At 37.0% G+C, this 18,105-nt stretch overlaps 1 protein-coding gene across 4 annotated transcripts in view; it reads right to left on the bottom strand.

Moving 5' to 3' along the window:
- The window catches only part of Trpc3 (transient receptor potential cation channel subfamily C member 3), a 153,237-nt gene that overhangs the window by 132,048 nt on the left and 3,084 nt on the right, over positions 1–18,105 (bottom strand). For all 4 annotated transcript variants that reach the window (XM_033759997.1, XM_010611072.2, XM_033759998.1 and 1 more), the window contains exon 2: positions 14,969–15,059. The gene's annotated coding sequence lies outside the window, so the exon portion shown is untranslated. The remainder of the gene's footprint in view (positions 1–14,968; positions 15,060–18,105) is intronic.

The raw sequence follows: 18,105 nt of genomic DNA, 5'->3' as shown, positions 1-18,105 counted from the left end.
ACCATTAACTGAGAGGGCCACAGAGCTGTCAGAAATTCTCATGGGCATTGTAATCCCCAAACTAGAAGTTTGGGAGAAGAACTGAAAGTCATTGAAAGTTGAGGTCTGGATATTACAGAACTAGAACTTTTCCAAATGAAGCAGCAAAACAGACTACTTGGCTTGAGTAGCTACTGGTAGCTCAGGAACACTCAGGAAGATGCAACTAATACAAAAGGCTTAAAGTACTATTACTCAATTCATCCAGCCCACTGCAACCTATAAAATAACCTACAGATCATAGGACTTGACTTGCTCAAATCTTTTCTTGCTTTTGCCCATTCACTTTTGTGTTTACTTTTTTCCAATCATACCCATACAAATTTTGTCTTATATGCATTCTTAATGCCAGCACATATCAATTAGCACCAGAAATATAAGTCTTTTGGTGTTACTTGCTATTGGTTCTACCAATTATTTCTTTAAGATCCTGTCTCTTACTGACTGTAGACCCCACTGGGGTTCCACTGGGCACATCAGATCTACAACTGGAGTATCTATGATTTCTGTAGTGCTTTTTAGTTTACAATATATGACATCACAGTTTTTGCATCATTGATTCCTGGAGTACCTCAAGGGGCAGGAATCATTATTCCCCTTAGACTAATTATGTGACTGTTCCACAGAGAGGAGATATAGAATACAAATTCCACCCTAGGGGCCCTTCCATTTTAAGTGGAGCATCTTTGTTTTGTGAGCTGTTGTAATGAAACACGGTTAACAGGGTACTACAGCAGAGCACCAGGACCTCCAGTGTTGTTCTAACTTGCAATGTGTTGCTTACTGTCTCTGAGACTGTTTCCTTTTCTGTAAAATGAAATTACTTTTAGCTGTCATGCTGTATGCTCCAATAATAAGCAAATGGAACCATCAAAATCATTCCCTGCTCCAAGGACATTTTAAATGTAGAGGAAAATAGGAAAGCTCAGTAATGTTTCTCCTCTCTTTTCCTTGGTCTCTGCCTTCATTTCTTTTTTTGCCATTCCCTTAATATGATGCTTTTGCTGAAGTATTTGTTGCTTTTCAAAGTTCTCATTTTTGTTTGCAGCTAAGTGAAGAAAGTAGTGCTGTTCTTGCACAATTTTATTAAGTTTTATGGTCTGATTAATGGCCTCTGTCTTATCTAAGTACTACAATGACATGTCCAGGTAGTTTAGCAGCCTCATGAGAAGTTAAATTGAGAAGTCTTTGCTTTAATTTTATATTTTTCTTACAGCATGTCATTGGCTTCTATGCATGTATTCAGAAGAGAGATGCTACATTTTTCTTTTCAATTTTTAAATTCAGCTCTAACCTTGTCATGGATGTGACACTGGTACTTGCTAAGGACACAAATGGAGAAAAAGAAGGCTTTGCTGGGCCTCTTACCTGAGGTGATAGATCTGCCCGTATAGTTAGATCAGAGACTCTCTGTACACCATTTGGAAATCATCAATGCAGATTCCCAGGCTTCACTAATGAACACTTGAGTCATAAACTCTAGGGCATTGGGGCCCCGCAATCTAAGCCCTCCAAGAGGTTCTGATGCATGCTAGACTTTGAGAACTACTGAATTAGATTATTGTCCTATTAGGATATTTTGTTTTCACTCTTATTTTCCCAGCAAGGCTCTGGGGGAGTTACACCCCTGATATCTACTATTGGAATGAAAAAAATCTTTACATGGGGCCAGTAAAGCATAGCTGTAATGAGACAGTACCGATTAGCTATGTTGTAACACTCCGTTACATTTTCAATTATCATTTTGCTACCTTGGAATCTATAATTAATAACCTTTATTTTAGAGATATATTAAACCTTAGTCCATCAGTTAGCATCACTGCATAATATAAAGTTTACAAATATAAATCTTAAGATACTTTCATTAACAAGTATGGTTTGAACCTCATTTGACACTAGCTGGTCATTTTTCTGTAATGATCCCACTGGGCTATTATGATAATAAATCAAGTTTTATCTCCCAGGTCCTCAGTGATCCTGGGATTCTAGCATCTGTCTTGCTAAATATTTCTTCACATTCCTATTCCATACAATGTTGCAAGAGACCAAACCTGATTACCCTGAGGAAAAGGTATCCTTCCCGAGGCACTGGATCTGGTTTGTTAATTCAGTTAATAACAATATTTTTCTGGAAAAGATATTTTCAGTTTTGATGAGCACTTTACCAAGGTTAATATTTCCAAACATCCCAAGTGTGGAGGAGAAGCCTTAACTCATTATAAACATATCATTCATCTTAGGAAAGCAAAAATTTGTGCTACTGATAATCTGTGTGACTTCAAATAAATTGCTTACAACTTCCGCAAACCTTGGTTTCTTCATCTGAAGAATAGGGATGCTAATTCGATCATGGAAGTTGAGGTCAGAATTAAGAATGGGAAGGAAATTCCATTGATTTTAAAGGTCACTCAGTTGTTTCTCATCCTCAAGTTTATCAGCCTTTGAGGGGAGAGCCAAGGGCTTTTCCTTTCCTTTGTCATGGGGAGACTATCACTTTGATGTTTGTGTTACAGACTTGAGTATGAATCCTAACTTTAACAGTTATTGGACACTGCACTTTTCATAATGAACCCCTTAAGAATTGGTTCCCATGTTTAAAAAACAGGGCTAACAATTTTCCTGTGTTGTAGGCTCAGAGATATACCTGTAAAATGCTTACCACAGCAACAGACTATTATTACAATTACTATTACTATCTCTCTTTCTTAGCATGACTCAAGCTTGGGGTCACTCCCTTCCCTGATACTCCTCTTTGGATCAGAGTAGTCACTGATTTTTTTTTTATAACAATAGAGCAGAAATTTTAAGACACATTTTTCTATACTCTTTTTTCCTTTTAAAACTAGTGCATTTTTTTGTAACTGGCTGTTGCCTACAATGTTTGAAGCACACTTTTTGATGGTGAAGACAGGACCTTTCAATTGATGATTGGTTCTGAACTCTGTAGCTGGTTGGCGCATTTATGGACCAATGACCAAGGGCTTTTCTTCTGGCCTGTACCCAAGCCCATGCACACAATTAGGCGGCTTTTCCCCAGAAATGGAATTATAGACATTGTAGAGCTAACCACAGAATCATCTTGCTTCACATTGGTGTACACTGAGGGGGTAAATTCCCCTCTCCTCTACTTTTTTTTTTTAGAAATAAAATCAAAGAAGAATGATTTCTAAACAAAGAGATTTTAAGGCAGAGTTTTGCTGAAGGAGCACGTTATCTCAGCACAGATCTGCAGTCTGTCTTTGGAAGACCCCACATACATCTTAGTAAGGAACCACGGGTAACATTTCTGTTAATCTCATCTTTTACCACTAAAAGGAAAAGTCTTTGCATGTCAGTACCAGAAGTTTCTTATACCTCCTGGGGAATTTTCCTCTCACTGTAATTCTCTCAAGCTTGTTCTAAAAATATTGTGTATATGTAATATAATACTTAGAAAGTACAGCTTCCCTCCATATGATTCAAGTAATTGAGGGGAATTTAATGGATGAATAATTTAGAAAAGTATGGATTGAGTAGAGAGAGCTTCAGGGAATGGGAAAGTACCAATAACAGGGCCCATTACCACCTCTTTGCCTGAGAGGCAGAAGGAGGAAGCTGGTAAAGGACCTACAGAGAGAAAGAATTACAGGCTTCTGTAGAGATATGCAGTAGCTGTCTGCTTGCACTCTTCACTCTCATCTGTGTTGCCTCTCATTACCGCCTCCCACTGTAATGGTGCCATCTATATAGGTCAGTGTATTCGATTCCTGGGGCTGCTGTAACAAAGGACCACAAACTAGGTGGCTTAAAACAACCAAAGTTATTATCTCACAATTCTGGAGCCTAGCAATGCAAAATGAAAGTGTCATCAAAACCATGCTCCTTCTTAAAATTATAATGAAGCCCTTCCTTGTCTCTTCCTAGATTCTAGTTGTTTGCTGGAAACCTTTGGCAATCGTTGGCTTGTCAATGCACTCCTACAATCCTTCATCTTCACATGGTGTTCATTCTCCTTGAGTCTCCATCCTCACATGGCCATCACCTTTTTATAAGGGCACTAATCGTATAGGATTAGAGGCCCATGCTACTATAGTAGGACCTTGTTTTAAGTAGTTACATCTGCAACGAACCTATTTCCAAGTAAGGTCACATTCTGAGATTAGGACTTCAATATTGGTTTTCTAAAAGGACACAGCCATCTTGCAGAAGGTGAAGAGAAGATGGACAAAAAAAAAACAGAGAAGAGTCCACACGCTCTCCTTCCATCATGTCGCCTTGGTTCACATCCCACAGCATTATAAACTTTGGTGTCTGATCTTAAGCTTTATTTCACTTTTTATTGAAGTGTAAATATAAACAGAATAGTACCTGAACCGTAAGTGCTTAGCTTGGGGAAATTTCCACAAATTCAACATTCTACTGCAAACAGCCTTTGGATCAAAGAATAATATAACTAATACCTCAGAAGCCTGCTAATGCTAATGCTCCCTTACCCTCTGTCTTACGTTTTCATTGCGGAGACACAATACCCACAATTTAAATAAGGAACGAAAAGTTTATTTTGGCTCACAATTTATAGAGGTTTCAATCCATAGTTGGCTGTTTCCACAGCAGATAGAATTGCTCATGCTTTGGTAGTGGAAACCAAACATCAAGGTAAGAGGGTGGGGGAGAGATCCTTCCAGGCTATGACTCCAGTAACCGACCTCCTCCAATCAGGATTCACCTCCCAACAACATACAATTTCATCAGTAGACTAATCCATTGATAAATATCATATACAAAGGATCCAATCACCTCCCCAAAGTCCCACATATGAGCACATGAGAATTTGGGGGAACATCTAGATATACACCCTAATACCATCCTTATTGTCCCCCAGAACCATCTCTTGGGGTTCTAACACCATGGATTCATGCTGTCTATTTTTCAACTTCACGTATATGAAATCATGCAGTATGTGCTCCTTTGTGTGTGACTTTTTTTTCACACATCCTGTTTCTAAGAGTCATCTCTGTTGTATATAGTTCATTCTCATTCCATGGTATGAATATTCCACAAGTTATCTACCCATTTTACTGTTAATGGGTACTTGTGTGGATTCCAACTTGCAAGGCTGATGAATTATGTTGTTATGGACATGTGTACACATCTTTTGGTGTAAAGTGTGAGGATAAGCACAAATGCTTATGAATTTTTGATAAACATCTTCTGTTAAAACCTCCTAACTCTCTTATTAGAATTATTTGTGCCTTCATTGGTGTTCTCAAAGAGAACCCTAATCATAATGTTTAGTATGAACTATGAATGTGTATGTCTGTCTCCTCCCTACTCAATAACGACTCTGTGAGTCTGTGAGCTTTTCAGAGGCAAAGATTCTGCTTTATGCATTCTCATACCTTAGCATGTGCCTGCTGGAGTAGGTCCTTAATTAGTTTGCTAGGTGAAGAAATAGATGAATGAACATGGTGGGTATAGTGACATCATGAATCAGGATCGTAGGAACTCTCACTTTCAGAAGTCTGGCATTCTGCTATCGTCTTGTGTCTCTGCCATTTTCTTTCCATCCAATGTGCTTTTCCCTCAATGTCCCCTCCCCACCTGCAAATCACTTTGTATGTGCACATACAATTTTCTTCTTTTTGGTAATATCCTTACTACAGTCTCCTGACTGTGTCCTTTGTTCATCTTGGGAGTCCTTTCCTATTCTTTACTATTTTAAATCTCTTTTTTCCTGTTTTTTTTTTCACTTGATATTTACATCTGACTCAACTTTCCCTTGCCATAAAATATAGTCACACTATAGTCTTATTTCCTGAACCAGTGTATTGTATATTTTGCTCCCATTCCATCTTCTCACCATATCTATAGGTCTTTCAAAATTCCCTATGAATGCCAAGGCCTCCTGGGACTGTAAGCTCCCACCCCACAGTTCATTCTCATTACTGCCTCCATGTCCCATTGTTGTCTTTCCCCCTTAGTTGTCTGATTCAGTTCCTCCGACACTCTCCATTAACATCTTTTTCACTAGTCCACTGTCACCACATTAATCAGTATCCAACTCACCTCATACTTAGGTTCATAACAGCTAATGACATAACAGTTAGTTGTTCTAATCTCTATCCTTGCCCACTGCAATTCATCATTCACATACAGAACACTTTTTAGCAACTGTTCATTCAATTGAAAAGCCAGTTAGCTCAATTCTTTCCAATCATATTCCTCTGGATTTAGCATCATACTATATCCACCCTGGCTTCTCACATTTTTCCAGCCATTATCACCATGTCTTCTGACCATTCTTCATTTGAGACATCATTCTGCCATCATTCTGAATTTCCAGCAGGAAATAGAACTAGATACTAACTGGTTTTCCAATGATAAGGGAGAAAGGACTTCAAAATGTAAGCTAGAAAAGCTATTTGATAACATCTGCTAGTCAAGTTAATATTTTGAAACCCTAAAAAGTATGCACTAGCACTGCAATCACTGCTTCACATATGGGCAAATTCCCAACAATTAGATCACAAATTAAGTTTTTACTACATTACTCACTTATAAATTATATGGGCTAATATGTCACTAATGGCCCTTATTAATAAATAAAGAAGTACATTGGAAAGTAATGTATTTAACAGTGCCCATGCAGATAATCAATCACTTGGTAGTAAACTCATTACTAAATTAACAATTACATAAAATAAAACATCATTTAAATTTTGGAAAAGAGATTTCAGTAGTAAAAATCAAGAGCTGGAGCTCAAATTGTTTTCTTTTGTCATGAAAACATTTTAATTTTTAGAGCAGAAACAAGAGTCTACTTTTATTATACTATTTCTGGTAGCCAATTATCTCTTTGTGAAGAGTTTTCATGTAACCTATTTTCAGAAAAAGTTAAGAGGCTATTTTGGTTTTCAGTGTCCAGAGAGTTTGCTCCTTCATTTTATATCATAGTTACATATTGTAGTCAAAGTATGGTTTTTGTGCATGGCTTCTTTCAGAGGAAGTTACTATAATTCAAAGAGGATATTAATCTCTGCCAGTCATCAGTATGAATATAGCCCAATATTAGTCAATGACTCTTTGTACTAAATTAGAGCCTCATAGGAGAAGGGCTGGCTGGGGCATCTCAGGCACAGTTGCATTATTTCCTGAATACTAGAAGGAAAACCTGGTGTGTGCACAATTGGTTTTACTTGGTTTTGTAGCCAAACATTGCTTTAAGGGTTTCTGGTCCTATTGATGACAAGAAGCTTTGGGAGCCAGAGATGCTCCAGTTTTCATTTCTGGTGTCGGTTTGATTCTTGTTTTTATCAAAATGCCATTGTAATTATCCCCATCCTAGTTTTATCTCAGCAAAGTAAATTTTCCTTGATTCTCTGTTCTCTGGCTCAGGAAAGGCTACATTAGCACTGTGGAACTGTAGTGCTGAAGGACATGCTTGATTAGCTTTGGGGAAAGGGAGCTTGGCTTTCTTAATAGTGGGTCAATTTTTCAGTCTTTCCTCAACTAAAATCTCCACATGTAGATGTATAAATTGAAATTTTTGCTGAAAACTGAAATGTTCTTCTATACACCTCTACCAAATTCTCTCCCCTTATTAAAAAAAAATTTCACTGCAGTGTGACTGGCTTATTGTTTCATTGCTAGGGGCAATAGTAGGCAATATTTTTAGAACAATGTACTATCATATGAGCAATAATTATTATTATTACTCCTAAGTGGAAACCTTATGGCTGAGACAGTGAGACAAAAGTTCCTATGAGGTACTGCAGGCAAGTAAGCAAAAAGAGGCTCAGAAGTATATAAGAATATCCCAACATGAAAGACACAACATAATTTCTATAAACAGCATCCTGAGTTTTCTCAGTTATTTATAAACTCTGAATGAAATTGTGATGAAGATACTTCTTCATTGCTTGAATCTAAATCCCTGAAGGGCTTGTCTCTTTATTAATCATGGACATCATGTTGATGTGTTCCAATATGTGTGCATTCCATGAGGGTAGTGCTACTGCAGCCAAAAAATACTTCAAAAACACCAGTGTTTATTTATGTTCTGTAAATGTTGTTTCATGTAGCATGCACCTAGTTTAGAGCTTCCATCTTCTGTAGATCAACAAACTAAAAATCAATGCTTTGAAGGACAAAATTCAGTTCATTAAATGATGAGCTTGCCAAAATTTGTTCATTTTCAATAATTGATTTTAATCTTGAACAAGAATATTCAATTTTAGTTACTGATGATAAAATATGCAAAATTAATGCTGACATGCCATTTGAAAAACTGGCCAAAAATAATCTAAAAATGCTTAAAATTTGAAAAAAATTGGAAATGTTCTTCCATGAACTAGGCAAAACAATTGTAGGCTACTTGGAATGCTAAAAATTTGATTTCAAGCTTGGGGAATTGGAATATGCAGATTTGGTGGCAGTTTGTTGAGAGTTGATGTGAACATCTTCCAGAAAATCAGAAAGCTAGGAAGGAGCACTATAATGTGTTATATGGTTGGTATGTGGAGAAACCACATCAGCTCAATCATTGGAGGCTTTAAGAATGAGGAATGTAAAATAGTGATAAATGATATTCCTAGTTACTTCATCGATTGTCTCCTAACTGAAGCATTTTGCTTTGTGTTGGGAACCATGTAGTTGTTTTTGTTTACTTGCACATTGTTATAGAGTTAAACAGTCACAAGGATATCTCATGTTTTGGCAACTATGTTGTGACTTGTATTCAACAAATTTGACTATGGCTATCCTAAACCCCATTGTCCAATTCTTGCTTCCTCATGTTGTCAATAAATTCCCATGGGCCTGGATGGCTTGACACCAGCTACCAGAATCACCAAAGACACTTCTTAGTTATTAGTAGCATCTATTCTTGTTATTTAATGTTGCTGGTAGCATGTCCTCATATTAGGCCAATAATGGCAGAAATGTGTTCCTAACCTGGAAATCATTCCTGGAAAATTGTGCTAATGTGACTGTTTCACAGAGCAGTGAAGGGCAATACCATGCAAGCAACTAGAACAAACTCCAAGGCTGGAGGCAAACTCCCGCCCTAATGAAGTGGAATTGCACATATTTTCACACACATGACAGTGCGAAGTAATGAGTATTTCTGAAGTTTGCATCCCCCCAGAATTTGTTACTTTGCTAAATTGAATTATAACTACCAAGACATCTTATCTTTATACCAAAAATCGTATAAAAAGAAATTCCTCTGTTCTGTCAGTTTTTTGTTTTATCAGGAATTATGATGTCATACCAATGAATGAGATTCTTTATGTTTGGGGATTTCATAGCTATTTCTCTTCCTTCCTTCCTTCCTTCCTTCCTTCCTTCCTTTTTTCCTTCCTTCCTTCCTTCCTTTCTTTCCTCTTTCTCTTTCTTTCTTTCTTTTTCTTTCTTTTTCTTTCTTTCTTCCTTCCTTCCTTCTTTCTTTCTTCCTTCCTTTGTTGGTATAGATTGAACACAGAGCCTTTACACTGAGGTACGTTCTCAGTCTTTTTCAAAAAATTTAATTTCTCTTTCTCTTTTTCTTTCTTTTTCTTTCTTTCTTCCTTCCTTCCTTCTTTCTTTCTTCCTTCCTTTGTTGGTATAGATTGAACACAGAGCCTTTACACTGAGGTACGTTCTCAGTCTTTTTCAAAAAATTTATTTTTAAGCTTGAGACGAGGTCTTACCAAGTCTCTAAGTTGCTCCCTAAGTTGCCTAAGGTGGGCTCAAATCTCTGACGTCCTATCTCAGTCTCGCAAAATGAAAAGATCAGAGGAACGTGCTACCATTCCTGGAGTCATATTTAAGTATTTATGTGTTTCTCTGTGTATGTAAAATACCAGAGAATTTTCAGCCACAGATAGATTTGCTTCCAATGCCACAGAAGAGATAAAAATCCCAGGCTGTTCAGGAAAGTTTCCTTCTATTCTTGATAACTTCCATTATACTTCTTCATTTAACATGAGCAATCTATCTTCAGCAGTTTGTGTGCACTGCTGCTCCTAAAAGTTTGCCCTCTGGGATGACATGTGCCTAGTGATGCCAACTGAAGTCTATGGAAACTCTCCTCCAAGCACAGACTTACTTGCTCCTTTGATAGAATCTTCCACGAGCAGAGGTTGATATAGGCAAATTCTAGCAAAACTACAATTACAATGCAACACAATGACTATCATCTAATTTCAGGATTTCTGAGAATCAAAATAGGGTGGCAAGGTTTGGGCAAGGGTAAGAGCTCAAGATTTATGAGTTTCTGCCTAACTTCATGCCCATCAATATTTTTGTTATACGTTCTGGGTAGTTGGTACCTTTACTGGGGTTAACAAGACAAGATGGAAGTGTTAACACAGTTACCACAGCACCTGAATGTGGAATTATCCACAATTTATAATTGGGTAAATGCTTCTGGAGTAGACACATTTAAGTAAACATATAACCCAGAAGAAATGGGAAGTTAGCACTATCAAGTAACTGTATTGTGTGTAATACCAAAATTTTTGTTGAAAACAATAGCATGTCATATCAAAGTTATTATATTACACCGATTATTTCTCTTTTGCAAAATTTAAAGATTTTTAGGAGTCATATACCAATATCTTAGGTAGTACCAGTTAGTATGTACAAAGTAACTCAAATTGGATATCCAAAATTAATCATTTCTCTCAAGATACTAACACTATTATAATAGCCATTGTAAAATTGACCTACTTCCAAATATGTCAGCGTTCTCATCTTCTTTTGTCACAGATAATAAAACATGGAAAATTAAGGTTGATAGCACAGGATGTGGCATGAAAGAGGCATGCAATAAACATTTATTGAACTGAATATTGAAATGAATTTTGCCCTGGTGGTGTTGATGGGGTTGGTTTGTCTTTTAAGTCTTCTTTATTGGGAGTTTTCTCTCAGCAGCATTCCTCATTTTCAGAACTGTTAACATGGCTTCTAGTGTCCTTTATCTACTGTCCAGGTCTGAACTCAAACAATAGAGAGCTTTGGGGTTTTTTCTATTTCGCTTCTCTCTTCATTACCCTTTAGCATTTAATTGCCTAGTCTGTTTTCAAATTATAAAAAAAATGTTCTTAAGAGCCGGGGGTTTAGCTCAGTGGTACCACTCACTGCCTGCCTTGCAAGCTCAAAGACCTGAGTTTGATCCCCCGTACCGCGCCTCCCAAATGTTCTTAGTCTCCTTTATTTTAAGAAACTTTAAAATTTTTGAAATTTCACCCTTGAAATTCACTCCATTTCCCTTTAATAGATCTTGTAGGGAATTTTAAGTGTTTGAAATCTCACTGTTGAATTTTACTTCATTTTCATGTTTCATTTTCATTTTCACTTTTGAGTCCCTACCAGGGACCCTTTGCTGTTCCTGATTTCTGGTTGTTTCCCCAAATATATATATAATTTTTTTTTTTTTTGAGAAAGGGTCTTACTATGTAGTTGAGACTGACCTGGAACTCACTATGTAGCCCAGGCTGGTCTTGAATTCACAGTGATCCTCCTGCCTCGGCCTCCCGAGTGCTGGGATTACAGGCATGCACCACCATGCCCGGCTGCAAAAATGGATATTTTCTGCTTTCTCTGTTTCAGCCAAGCCAAGAAAGTTTGATGGATCTGGGGATGGTGATAAGATTCGGTTACTCTGTGAGTGAAGAAAAATTTTAGCCCTGAAAAGAAGGATTGTGATTTATGAAGTGTCAGGAAACCAGCATGGAACTGGATTCCAGCACCGCCAGCTATGCACTGTGCTCACAGAGGCTGGCTTGACCACTTGATGGGTACCCTACAGATGTGAATATGGTTGGGCAGGAGCCATAGGTGGGAAGGCCTGAGGGGCACATTTTCCTCACTTGTCATTAACATAATGAGAAAGAAGTCACCTCTGTCAAGCATTTTCTTTTCATAGTGAGAATTTTGCAAACATTTTACAAACAAAATGGGAAAACAAGTTTATTGCCTTTACTTCCTCCCCTAGGATTCAGAGGTTATTAAAAGCTACCACAAGGGCAGACAGCAGAAGAATGAATTTGAGGGAACAGCTTCAGACTGAAAGTTAGCCAAATGATCTGAATGTTGGGAATTCTGGCAAGCTGAGAACAGGAAGTGGATGCTGTCTCATTTACTAAAGTAACATGAATTGAAGTAAACAGCCATACAGAAAGCATAAAGTACTCTGTACTCCTTCCCACCTTACTCCCAAATTGACAAAAAGAAAGTCAGTGAGTAGCTTTCAAAAATTCTAAATAAAGATATAATCATTGTTTACCCTTTAGAGTAAATTTTTTCCTAAAATAAAGGGGACTAAGCACATTAAAAATATAAAAATAGACAAGGTAATTGAACACTACAGTGGTTTAATGAAGAAAGGAGCCAAAGAGGAGAGGAAACAGAATTAGTTATTTTTGGTCTCTTTAAAGACCCTCAAAGCAGGACAGATTATAGCCTTTTTACAGATAAACCCAGATCTATGAGAATCTTTGTCTTTGCATAAGAATTGAAAAGAGGACTGATCGTGGTCTGCCATATGAGAATTGCTGAAAATGGAAGGAAAAAAAGGCCGGAACTCTGAGAAACTTGTATATGATTGTTACTGATTGCATATGACTCCACCTCACTCTGACAGATCTCTGGTCTCAGCCAGGGACCCTTCACTGGTCTGGAAGCACATACCTCATCCCCACCCCTCCTTGTCTCAAGATTTTCGGGAGCCAAACAGCATCAGTACAGATCTCCAGTGGGAACCTGTTGAGCTATGCAGGACGTACTCAGAGAACACAGCTGAGAACAGACTGAGCAGGGACTGTGGCACAGAGCTCAGCGGTGCCTGGTGACGACGGGAGACTGTGAGACTGTTGTTTACTCGGATGAAACCCTCTGGGCTACAAGAACTTGATATTTTGATGTTTATGAAATCACCTCATAGAAAAGGGGAGCGATGCACTATCAGAGTCTTTTCAAACAACAGCATTTAAAAATTGAGAATAACAAAAACACAAGGCAATGAATTACTATGGAAAGAGGAGAAATGAACAGACTCTTTTAGAAGGAACAGAACACATTTATGAAATACCTACCAAACGCGCTTCACTTTGGAGTCAAAGAAAGTCATGTAAAACACGATTCTATCTCTAAAGGAGATTACAGCATTTTAATTTCAATTTTGTTTACCGAAGCACTCTAAGTATGCTTGAGAGTATGTTTAGGAATCAGTGTGTTTATGTGCTGGTAAATCAGTTCCCCCCCCGAAACAAAAATAAACTAACCCTGAGTTGTAGATTTCACCAGTTTTCTGTGGTATAAACACTTGCACTGTGACCATCACTAAATGCAGAGTTGAGAAGAACCATAGCTTTCCCTCACAAGTCAGTACAGCCAGCCTGAGCACACAGATAGTCACCTGAGGTGTCTGGAGAACAGAGGCCAGTCTTTCAGACTATTCTCAGGAAGGGTTGAAAGGGGAAGGCAGGATATAAACAGAGAAAGATCATTGTATGGTACCCCCCCCAATTCACACATACCTAACCCTGTGCAGGGGATTAAACCCAGAGCCTCAAACACTGGGCAAGCCCTCTACCACTGAGCTACATCCCCAGCCCTTGCAGGGCTTAAAGGATAAGCTACTTGGTTAATTCTCCCAACCTCTCCACATCCTAGCATGGCCCATGGATATACTCTATGCTCAATAGAGAAATGTTCGTTGAGTAACAGAAACAAATGGTTAGGCTGAAAGGAATGAGAAGATTTTTCTAAGGAGAACTTTTTCTTTTTCCCATTGAGTTTATTGGTACTTTTAAGTATAACAGTACAGTTACATTCATCGAGCCGAACTTTTTCCTAAAACAAAACCAAAGAAGGAGAGATCAACAGAACTTTTTCTTTTTCCCATTGAGTTTATTGGTACTTTTAAGTATAACAGTACAGTTACATTCATCGAGCCGAACTTTTTCCTAAAACAAAACCAAAGAAGGAGAGATCATGTGTGACCAAAGGCTAATGTGCCAATGCTGGGTAGTAGATGTGTAACTACATTTGCTACATATTTCATTTTCTGCCTTTTTCTGTAATACTTAAAATATACCATAACAAAATCATTTAATTTTTTTCAAAACTGATTAAAAGGGAATTATGTGAACAAAAGTACAGAAGTAAGAATGGATGTAATCCAGAGGCTTGGATCTAATCAAAGTAAAAGTGGCAGGAAACAGCAAAAAAGAAAGCTGGGCATAAGAACGTAGATGAATGGGAATGAAACCCCAATGAATGGCTACCTTTCACACTTCTTAAGTGGTACAATGTGTAATTCATTTGTTAAATTTGGAATTTCTATATTTATGGAGAAAAATTGTTAACATGAATCAAAGTGAGAATTAGATGGGGGAAAGAAACATTTCATTTGATTTCATAGGGAAATAAGCAGATTAAATTAAAATACTTGTTAATGTGAAATGAAATCAGTGGGATCAAGTTGTTTATTACCACAGTTGCCTCTATTTCGAATACACTTTCAGTTATCCAGCCTCCTCTCTCTGCCCTAAGCAGTTTAAAATAGTGTCCAGAGAGACAAATGTAGAGAATGGCATAGGGTCCCTTGAATGATAATCCAGTGTTCTATTCACTGCATAAAACAAAGATCAAATCATACATAAATTTACACTGTTGGAAGTCTATTGTTCGTACAAGGAAAGTGAACAAAATGTAATAATCACAGCAAGCTGGCATATTCAAAGCTCAGGAAAGAATATAGAAAAGGGCATTCTCCACTCTGCTTTGTATACCTCACATCACTGTATAGCATCATGTGGTATTAAATAACACCTTAGAAAGTAACTGAGCATAAAAGCTCCCAGAAAACATTCACTGTATCTTCAATGCATTCTGTATAATGCACTCAGCACCCTACAGTCATGAATGGATTCACCGTAATAGGAAAGCAATAACAAATACTTGCCTGAAACACGGGAATTCTAGAGTTGGAGATGGGGCTTTCTTCCTTCAGAGCCTTCTTATACAAAGTTTGCACAGACCAGCTGTACTAAAATCTGTGTAAAAATACAGAATACAATGGTGGCTATCTTTTGAGTGAAGTGGTCACCAATCAACATCCAGAAATCATTTTCAAAAAGCTTGACTGACAAAGAGTACATCAAATGACACACAGGTCTTACACATCTAGGATACATTTTTATCGACAAATAATAATTTGGGACATGTTATACCCGTCCCTGCCATTTTTCCCACAGACACTGAAGCCTGAGCTGTACCCCATTACATGTTCTCTCTAATTCTAATCAGTATCTTCTTACAGTCATTTCCCCCTCTCCTAGACTGTTAGCTTTTATGAAAAAATTAAAATATCTAAAGGAATAACCAGTTACCAGGTGATTTCTCCATTCAGATGGTTTTCCTCCTACCCAAAAAGAAGTGTAACACAGTAGAAATTTTAAAGGAATGTTTTTCTTCTGACTCTGTTCTTCTTTGCCTACTAAGTTCTGATGTTTTCCAGATACCATGTGTTTTCCTTCTTCCTGCATTCACAACCTTTGGAGTTCGTAGTGAATGAAGTTTCTCTCAACTGGTATATTTTGTTCTTTACATTGCTTCACATTATTAAAATCTGACATCTTTCAAATTATTCCTGTGTTTTCTCTCTAAGCTTTTTTTTCCCTCTTCACTTTGTTAGCACACACTGTTAGTACTGTAATAACAAAGTAAAAGACTGTATTTTTGAGAACAGATGTGGGCTGCATACTTAAAGGTGGCTTTCCAGAAATATAGATTTGGGTTCAGTATTCCAGATGTGTCCTAATAGTTCGCATGATGATCTGTTTTCCTGATCGCTGAAATGATGTTATGTACTCAATAAGGCAGAGTATCAAACTTTTTTCAATTACTACTCTTTCCATGCCAGGCTCTCTTCAACTTGTTTTATAGCTGATCAGCTTTATTCCTTGAATACAGTCTGCATATTCAATGCATGGCTCTTGTTTACACTTTTCTAGAATTTATACATATTTTCTTCTTATCTCTTTATTAAGTCCTTAAGCCAACTCCTCCTTTTATAACTTTTATTAAGATAAGATTGATTCTGCTGCCTGCCTCACCAGCACAAGGACCCGTGTTTGATCCCCAGTACCAAAAAAAAAAATTGGGGACAGGGATTTAGCTTAGTGATTCTGGCGCCTGCCTCTCAAATGCAGGGACCGGAGTTCAATCCCTGGTACCAGAAAAGAAAAGGAAAAAAAAACAAAAACAAAAGATAAGATTGAGGGAGATATTTCACTAGTTTTAGAGGGAGATATTTTACTAGTTTTAGAATTCCTAGGATTGAGACTTTAATTCTCTGAGGCCTAGATGGGACATAATCCATTATTTACATATGTTTAAGGAAAATTAACGTACCTAAATTAAGGTGTAGAATGTGAGATTTCATTAGGCTATGTTTTCATTGTCTGTTTCTTGATAGATACACCTTAATAACAAAAGAGGACATCCAAGTTTTAAGCTTTTAAGACATGGAAATAGTCAAACAATATTTTTCTATATATCTGGAGGACATAAATTTAGGTTCCTCAGAAATCTGATATTTTAGCATTCTCTTTTTAGAAACACTTTCTCTAAATAGCTCATATTATGATGCTGCATATATATTATGTAACTATATGTCTGTACTACTATGGAGAGTAATCATTAATACACCTAATTGTTATAGTTAATATATCACATTGGAAATTCTAATTTAAGAATGAGTTTGAAATGGTTCACTTTTTATATTACATAATCAAATATCACTTCAAAGCAGCCTTGTGAAGTGGGACCTTATTTTCATTTTTTAATTATTATTTTTGTTTTTGAGACAATTTTGTTTTTGCTGTGTAGTTCAGGCTGGCCTTGAACTTACTATGTGGCCCAGAATCGCTTCAGACTTGATCCTCTTGCCTCAGCCTCCTGAGTGCTGGGATTGCAAGTATCTACCACCTTACCTGCCTGAAGGAGCACTTTAAATTTAAAATTTTATTCTTGTTCTTGTACTAGAGCAGCTTGACATATGTTACAAACTTTTAAGAAACTTCCACTGAAGTTCAGTAATGAGATCCCTCTGGTTTTCTTTAGATCATTGCCTTCAATAACCTTCTTATCTGTGTTCCCAGAATATCCTTCTTGAATTTCTATCCCAGACTTGTCCCTAGGTTCCAAGTGGTTTGTTTGACAGCACCTTTTGGATGCCTAAAGAAATGCCACAGACAAGTTTAGTTGACACCTGAATTCAAGGTCAAATGGAGGAGGAGAGGAGGAGAAGGAGGAGGAGGAGGAGGAGGTGGCTACCATCACATTAAGCAACCAAACCCATGTAGGTTTGTGCAAGTATATACAATAATGTTTACCCAATGATGAAATCAGCTGAAGGCACATTTCTCAGAATGTGTCCTTGTTATTAAGCAATGTGTGACTATGTTTCCAAAGAATAGAATAGTATTCAGAAAAAAAATTATTAGTACATGCTAAAACATAGCTGAATCTCAAAAATATCTTTAGTGAAAGAAGCCAGACATGAAACAATGCAAACTATAAGACCTCATTATATATATATTCATATATATGAAATTGATATATATATACATACATACATATATATGGGAGAGAGGAAGAGGGGAAGAGGAAGAGGAAGGGAGAGAGAGAAAAGAAAGAGAAAGAGAAAGAGAAAGAGACCCTGCCTAAAGAAATGTACACACACTTCAGCAATTCACTGCACTAATAAATGTCTGGAAGCTAATAGCTACCACTTTGAGCACCTCTTATAATTGTAGATGCCAAAGGTAACTTGTATGAATAAATTTAGTTTCAATAAATTTAGCAGTCCATCACCTTAACCACTAGGCTACCTTGTCCAGACTCAATACATTTAGTATTAAAATATTTATATGTTTTTCTTTTCTTGATTGATACATTTTTTGGTGGGCTCTCTCTCTATAATATGTACCATACATAATATGTATAATATTATATGCAGATCAATATGAAAATATTAATAATATACATATCATATAATATACACACTATATAATATACACATATTTTATATTTAGT

Source organism: Fukomys damarensis, unplaced genomic scaffold (assembly GCF_012274545.1).
Source record: "Fukomys damarensis isolate Sample0158 unplaced genomic scaffold, DMR_v1.0_HiC HiC_scaffold_38, whole genome shotgun sequence".
Taxonomy (NCBI): Eukaryota; Metazoa; Chordata; class Mammalia; order Rodentia; family Bathyergidae; genus Fukomys; species Fukomys damarensis.
Note: the sequence above shows the minus strand (reverse complement) of the source record. Positions and strands in the feature narration are given on the sequence as shown.